This window comes from Budorcas taxicolor, chromosome 1 (assembly GCF_023091745.1).
Source record: "Budorcas taxicolor isolate Tak-1 chromosome 1, Takin1.1, whole genome shotgun sequence".
Taxonomy (NCBI): domain Eukaryota; kingdom Metazoa; phylum Chordata; class Mammalia; order Artiodactyla; family Bovidae; genus Budorcas; species Budorcas taxicolor.
The window spans coordinates 147,661,950-147,669,384 of record NC_068910.1 but is presented as its reverse complement, the minus strand read 5'-3'; positions in this window follow the sequence as shown (position 1 = coordinate 147,669,384).

Genomic DNA, 7,435 nt, shown 5'->3' with positions numbered 1-7,435 from the left:
TAAGAGTCCCCATAGGAACTGGAGGAGGAGATAAAGAAAGAAAAGGAGGACAGGGCCTGAAGGGCAGAGCAGGGGGCGGAGGGCGTTCGCTGAGCCAGGTGCTGTACTGGGCACCTTCGGGTGTGTGGCTCACTTAACCTCCCCCCTGCCCTGTCCCTGGGAGGTAAGAGCAGTCAGTCTCCCCATCTAACAGATGGGTACACTGAGGGACAGAAAGTGAGTGCCTCGTCTGGAGCAGAGCTGAGACTTGACCCAGGTCTTTTTAACCCTCGGGGCTGGTTCCTCCCCATGCCACCCCCGCCCCTCACACAGGGTTATCTGAGGAGACCCGAGTCCTCCCTGCAGGTCACTCCACGTCAACAATTCTGGGTCACCCCACTGGACCACCCAGCCACCCTGTCCCCAGCAGGGAGGGCAGCTTTGCCTCTTTCTCCAACGAGGTCCCGGAAGAGTGGGGTGAGGGGCCAGCCTGAGAGCGGCTCTGAGTGGGAGACCAGGGCTTCCTTCACTGCCCGGAAGCCGCACAGCACCACCAGCGGCGTGGGACCCACCCGCACTGTGAACATGGGGCCGTGAGTCTGGGCCAGCTGCGGAGAGACGGCGTCTCAGGTTGCAGAGACAGCTCAGCTGACCCCATTCCCCACACCTTCCTTTTGGCATGAAGCCCCTCCTTCTCACACCCAGTACTCACCTTCTCAGAGCGCTCGCCACCCATTCATCAGATAAGCCAACGCCCGGGCTCCCACAGCTGGCACGAGTGCCAGCGGAGCACATCACAGGCTCCCCAGGGGCTTAGCATAAGGGCCCAGCACTTACACATGTGGTATCTGATCGCTGAACCTCAGTGACCCTGGGAGCTGGGTATGTTTCACCCATTTTACAGATGATAGTAAATTATCACTACACTTTCTCCAGAGCTTAGTGTCCAGTGAGGCCTTTACACAGGTTACTTTAGCTTTAGCACACCATCAGTGTGTGTATGAGGCACATATCATTATCTTTATTTTTTGACAGTGGAGGCCAGGGAATTCCCTGGTGGTCCTGTGGTTAGTACTCCACGCTCTCACTGCTGGGGGCCAGGTTCAATTCCTGGTGGGGGAATGAAGATCCCACAAGCTGCTCAGCACAGCCAATAGAAAAAGAAGAAGAGGAAGAAGAAAGACAAGAAAATGGAGGCCAATGAAGAAAGTGAAAGACAGAACCTCACACCCAGGTCCCATGACTCTCACTGCAGTGCTGGAGCCTGGGAACCACGGTCCTCGCATATCTTCAGCCAGAATTTTAAGGAGTACTTAGTTGTCATCGATGAGAGCTGAGCCTTGTCATGCAGAAGGGAATTGTCTCCAGCCTCCAGTTCTCATCGGAAGGACTGATGCTGAAGGTGAAGCTCCAATAATTTGGCCACTTGATGCGAAGAACTGACTCGATTGAAAAGTCCCTGATGCTAGGAAAGATTGAAGGCAGGAGGAGAAAGGGATGACAGGGGATGAGACGGTTGGATGGCATCACCGACTCAATGGACATGAGTTTCAGTAGGCTCCAGAAGTTGGCGATGGACAGGGAAGCCTGGTGTGCTGTAGTTCATGGGGTCGCAAAGAATCGGACACGACTGAGCAACTGAACTGAACTGAACTCCAGTTCTCAGCAACAAATCAGTTTTGGCCTGGATTTCGAACCCCTCTCCTTGCAACAGAAGCCTTCTACTGGTGGGACCCACCCGATCCAGAAAGGGCCTTAATGCCACAGCGTTCCTTGAGTGTGCCCTTGGGGGTCCCAGTCTCCCCAGTTCCCAACCCAAGTGGCTTTTCAGAAAATGGCTTCCAGCCACAAACAGCACCCTCTTGGAGCAGAGTCTGGTGAAATAGTGCCCTCCACCGCATTACATTGGCTGTGGAGCTCTGCCTCAGGACCCTCTTGGGTGAGCTCTGGGCAAAGTCCCTACAGTCAGTGTTTGCAGTCCCCCAACAACCCCGCACTGGGGAGATGAGGAAATGAAGGCTCGAGGCCGTAACGCGAGTGAACGGCAGGAGCAGGATTCGCCCTGATGTGTGTCTGAGCCCGGTTTCTTACTTCTAGTGTCCCTGGGCTGAGGGGGAGGGTCCTTGTGCCCACCCCTCCAGAGGGCCTCCAACTCAGGACAGATTCCCTACCTGGAGCAGTGTTGCCGGGTGCAGCTGAAAGCTTAGTTGCCACAGGTTTCCAAGGATGGGGAAGGGGAAGGGACCAGGAGGAAGGTGGTTCCATTCCCAGTAGATGATGCCGAATTTCAGGAGCAGGAAGGAGGCGGCCAGTAAAGCCAGCCAACTGAGCAGGGGGCACATCTCAGGCCTGCACTCCCCTCTCCCCTTGGCCTCCGGCCCTTGCTGCAATGCGCCCCAGCTGTTTCTTTAGTCCTCCCTGGCCACCCTCCTCTCTCCACTGCCTGACCTCTGCTTTTATGCCAGCACTTTCAGGCAGTGTCATGAAGGGAGGCAACCCCGGGAGTCTTCTCACGATGGAATAAATCCATTTGGTCACACCGGTCACACCCGGCCTGCTACTCAGGAGGGTCACAGAGCTCTGGCCTGCAACAGGTTGGGACACTTTCACTCCCAGAGCAGCCTCACCCCTGGCCCGTGGAGCTCAGCCCCTCTCAGTTGACTACCCAGGTCAATCCAAGGAAGGCAGGGCAGTCGCTGGCTGCGGCATGGTCCTCCCCCAGGAGATGCTCTTCTGGTTCAGCACGATGCCAGCTGGGCTCGACTGTCTTGCTCCCCTCTGCCCAGGTGCTAAGCAGCCTCTCTGGAGGCCCCACCAACCTCCCAACCCCAGCCCCATCCTCTAGTCAGTTGGGACTCTCTACCTGCCCAGGGGTGACCGCGTGTGTCACTTGTCACATTCTGTAACCTCTGCTTTTATCTCAGCTATCCTGGAGTCAGATGGTGAAGTCTAAATCCTAGCCCTCCCCTCACTAGGTGAGGACCTTGGGCAAGTTTTCGGCCTCCCCCTGCTTTGGTTTTCTCATTCGTACAATGGAGATGTTAATTTTAGGCACTGCCTCTGAGAACTGTTGTGCCAGGTGTGGCAGGAGATAAATGGTATGCTCGAGTAAACTGAGGATAGTTCAATGAAGAGATGATGCAGGGAGCTTAAATCAGGTGCTCTGTGACAACCTAGAGGGGTGGGATGGGGTGGGAGGTGGGAAGGAGGTTCAAGATGGAGGGAACATACATATACCTATGGCTGACTCATGTTGATGCATGGCAGAAACCTACACAATATTATAAAGCAATTATCCTCCAGTTAAAAATAAATAAAAATTTTAAAAAAGACAGATTTACAAAGGTGTGTGGGCAGGGGTTAGGGGAATCACAAGCACAGTGCAGTGCTCAGGGCAGCCACGTTGGGGAGGCCTGCCCACTACAGCCTTAGAGAGGAGAAGGGCCTTGATTAATGGGTGCAGACTTTGAGTTCAGGAAGATGGAAAAGTTCTGGAGATGGATGGGGGAGATGGCTGCACAGCAGTGTGAATGTACTTAATGCGACTGAAAAAGTGATACTTAAAAGTGATTTAAATTGTAAGCTTTATGTTGTGTACATCTTACCCCAATTTTTTAAAAAAAGTCAAGGGACGGAGATGTGAGCAGATCCTGGAGCCCATCGTTTGGTGGAGACCCCCCAGCAACTCTTGGTGGGTCATTGACTAGAGATCTGGCCTTCAGTAGTGGGGTGTAGCTGTTTATGGCAACCCTGCAGGAAATAAATACCCCATCCACACTCTGCTCTACCCTCTGATGTCTATAAAGTAATGTGCCTCCCAGTCTCCCATTGGTCAAATCCAATTAAAAACTATAGATCGAGAAACCCGGTAGCAAATGTAAAGTTGTGCTGCTGCTTTGGAAACAATCTAGTCCCAAATGGTTCGTCACAGCCGTGTGATCCAGCAATTCCACTCCCTAGGCATATATCCAAAAGAAATGAAAACATGTGTTCACACCAAGATGTGTACACAAGTGCTTGCGGCAGCATCATTTGTAATGGCCCAGAATGATGAATGGTCCATCGATTGACGAATGGTCCTCAGACCTCAGTCTGCATGTGGAAACTCTTCACTAACTCCGTCCCCACAGGCAGTGCTTCTTCATCTCTTATGCCTTCACTCACACAGTTCTCTCTGCCTGGAGGCCCTTCCCACATGTCTCCTCCTCTGGAAGTTTCATCTGTCTCCAAGGACTATCTCATCTGGATATGATGACAGGGATGCTCCCCCCCGCACAGGGCTGTTAGGAGGATGAGCTGAGACAATGTGAGATGAAAGTGCTTGTGAATAATGTACATGCCAGTACAAATATTGTCACTGCTGCAGTTTCCACAAAACTACCGCCTTCTGCTTTTTATACATTGCCTTCCCCTCTCCAACATGTCAGATTCCTTCTTTCTCAAATTATTGCTTAAGAGATTGAGTGTGAGTATGAAGTCACTCAGTCGTGTCCGACTCTTTGCGACCCCATGGATGGGTAGCCTACCAGGCTCCGGGTCCATGGGATTTTCCAGGCAAGGATACTGGAGTGGGCTGCCACTTCCTTCTCCAGGGGATCTTCCCAGCCCAGGGATGGAACCCGGGTCTCCTGCATTGTAGGCAGAGGCTTTACCGTCTAAGCTACTAGGGAAGCTTAAGAGATTACACTTCTCTAAATGCCTCTCTCCAGCCAACCTCCCTAGTCTCTATCCACTTGCTCCAGACACCCAACCATCACCCATGATGGTCTTCACCTTGCTCTGGCTTGACTCCTTGGCTCTGCTAACTAAGTGGGCATCCATTCCAGTTTTTCTACAATATGACATGTCCCTAAGGGCAGATGCCTTATCTCCCCACTTTGGGTTTCTCCAACAGTGTCACCTGATTGCTCAGAGTCCTGAGTTGCCATTAGGTGATGTGGACTCACTAACAGAAGGACTGGCGGCCCCCGAGGCCAGTCCCATGGCTCTTCACGTTCCTGTGTGTGAGCACACCAGTGTCCCATGCATGAGAGCTCCTCCATGGTGGTCCGTCCACACACATCTAAACTTCTGCTTCACTCCCTTCTCTCCCTACTGCAGTTGGGGGGAGGGCTTGGAGTACCTCACATGTAACCTGGTACACCCTTCTGAGGGAATTCAGGTGGTTTTGGCAGTTTGGGCACGTGAGGATGGTGTTCTAGGGGTGGCTGGGGTGGGTGGTGCTGGCAGTCATGAGGGTTTTAATAGAGGCTTTTGCACAGATGCAGGGAGTTGGTCAGTGCCTGTGGTGGTGGCTCTGGTTTTGGAGATGGTGGTAGGATAGAAAGATGGGTCTGTCATCTGCCTTGTGACCCACTGACCACATTCCAGTCAGGTCCAGATATATTCTGGGTGTCTTGGCTAGGAATGTCGAGCCTCCTCAACAACAGATATATCCTTTGAAGCCTCCCTGGATGGGAGATTGCCTGGTCAACATTCCTAAGTGTGTTGAACTTTGACAAACTCCCCTCCCTCCCCAACTAACCCCCTGGCTCCTGAGAGGGGGATGTGGCTCCTGGAAGAGACACACCCAGCACAAGGGCCCAGACTGCCATCAAATTCTAGGCATGGTGGGCCCAGGGCACCAACCCGTTCCTCAGTGATCAGCCAGGCCCTCAGTGTTGGGTTGTGGGGTGTGGGCTCCCCAGTAAGATGGAGGAAGGAAGACCACACGGTTCCCATTTAGAAGGAAGTTTCCACGCAAAGTGTCTGACCCTGTGGTAAACCACCCTCAAGTTGTACCTTCCTAGCTGGCCTCCATATCATTCCAGTCACCATCACCACCCAGGCTATCAGGCTCCCTGTTTTCTTTTTAGAATTCTAAGCCAAGGGTGGACAAAACTCAGACTCCTGCCTCTTGTTCCTCTAGGAACAACTCAAATCAGCTAAAGATGTCTTAGCTAAGCACCTTCCCTGGTGAGATGTTTGCACATCGAATCCCTAAACCAATTCTTTCTACAGTACGGTGGAGGATGTTCCACTAAGCGGTTACGGTACGGAATCCCCAGAGACAGAAAATCAAGCACAGTTTTCTTGACACAGAGAAACCAGTTTTGGCCTAAGCCATCTTATAGTCTAAGCCTGGCCACAACACTGGCCCTTGAACAGGTTTCAGTAATTAATAATCTACAAGGAACAAAAGAATACAGAAACAAACAAGTGTTATCAGGCAAGAGAAGTATAAATAACAGTGGTAATATATGGGTTGTAAAGATTCCCAGCTCTGTGTCTCTGTTTTGATGGTAAACACTAGCCTGAGGGGCTCAACCACCAGATCAATGGAAGCCGGAGGGACCATGATGTTGCCCTTTTCTGACCCTCGTGACTTTAGTCAACCAAAGCTTGGACTCTGAGGACCACCCAGGCCCCTTCATGAATCTGCATGATTCCTTAGCTTAAATTTCCCCAGTTTTGCTCTTGAGGAGACACTGCTTCTGGAAGGATCTCCTGTGTTCTCCTTACTTCTGCAGTTAAGACCTCCTTCTCCTCTCCTGCTCTTTGGCTTGTGTTGTATCTTTTGGCTCTCCAGCCACCACAAGGCAAATCCAGGTTGGGCTAACGTTTGCTACTTCTGCTTCACGGATGAAGAAAGAAAGGATGGACTGATTTGCTCAAGAAAGTGCTAGGGCTACGATTCTAACCCAGGTTTCTGTCTCCAAGTTCAGTTTTCTTTTTCCACAGCTGCCTCCCGTCTGGGAGGATGCCAACACACTCAAAATGAAGTTTATTAAAGTCCAGGAGTAAAAGAGAAGTGAGACTCTCTGAGCCAGTCACTTCCAGAGGTCCCGAGGCAGCTGCAGAGGCCTCCTCACAGGACCAGGCTGGCCCCAGGCCTGCCTCTGCATCTTGCCTTATGCTGCACCCAGAAGCCCTCTCTTCGCAACTAAGATGCCCTTTCCACTCACTCGTCCTTTCTCTGCATCCCCCCATCCAGGGGGACTGCCTTCCAAGGCTTTTGAAGAAACAGTGGATAAGGACTACATATCACAGCCTCAGCTAAGAGGCCTGTGCCCCAGGCAGGAGCTATTGCCCCAAACAGACTGCTTCTTGCAGTGTGACAGATGTCAGATAAAAGACTGCTTTCATCTCGAGATCCACCCAAACCCCCGGCCTAACCTGCACTTAGGGCCGGGAGGGTGTTCCCCTCCACACACATACTCCACAGGCACCAGCAAGGTCTGGGCTATCTGCAGCCCCAGCCCCACCTCTCCCTCCACTCTAGAGGGGAGGAGACAAAAATAAGGAGGAACAGAGACCACGAGATATAAAAGAAATGGGAAGAGGTGGGGGAGGAGAGGTCCCTAAGTTTATCTCAGTATACATGGACAAAGAGAGGGACTTGTGCTTCTTATATTTGTTTTGAATTTGCACAATGCAACTAGTGCCTACTGAAAGTGAGTGGGAACAAATGCAGTGG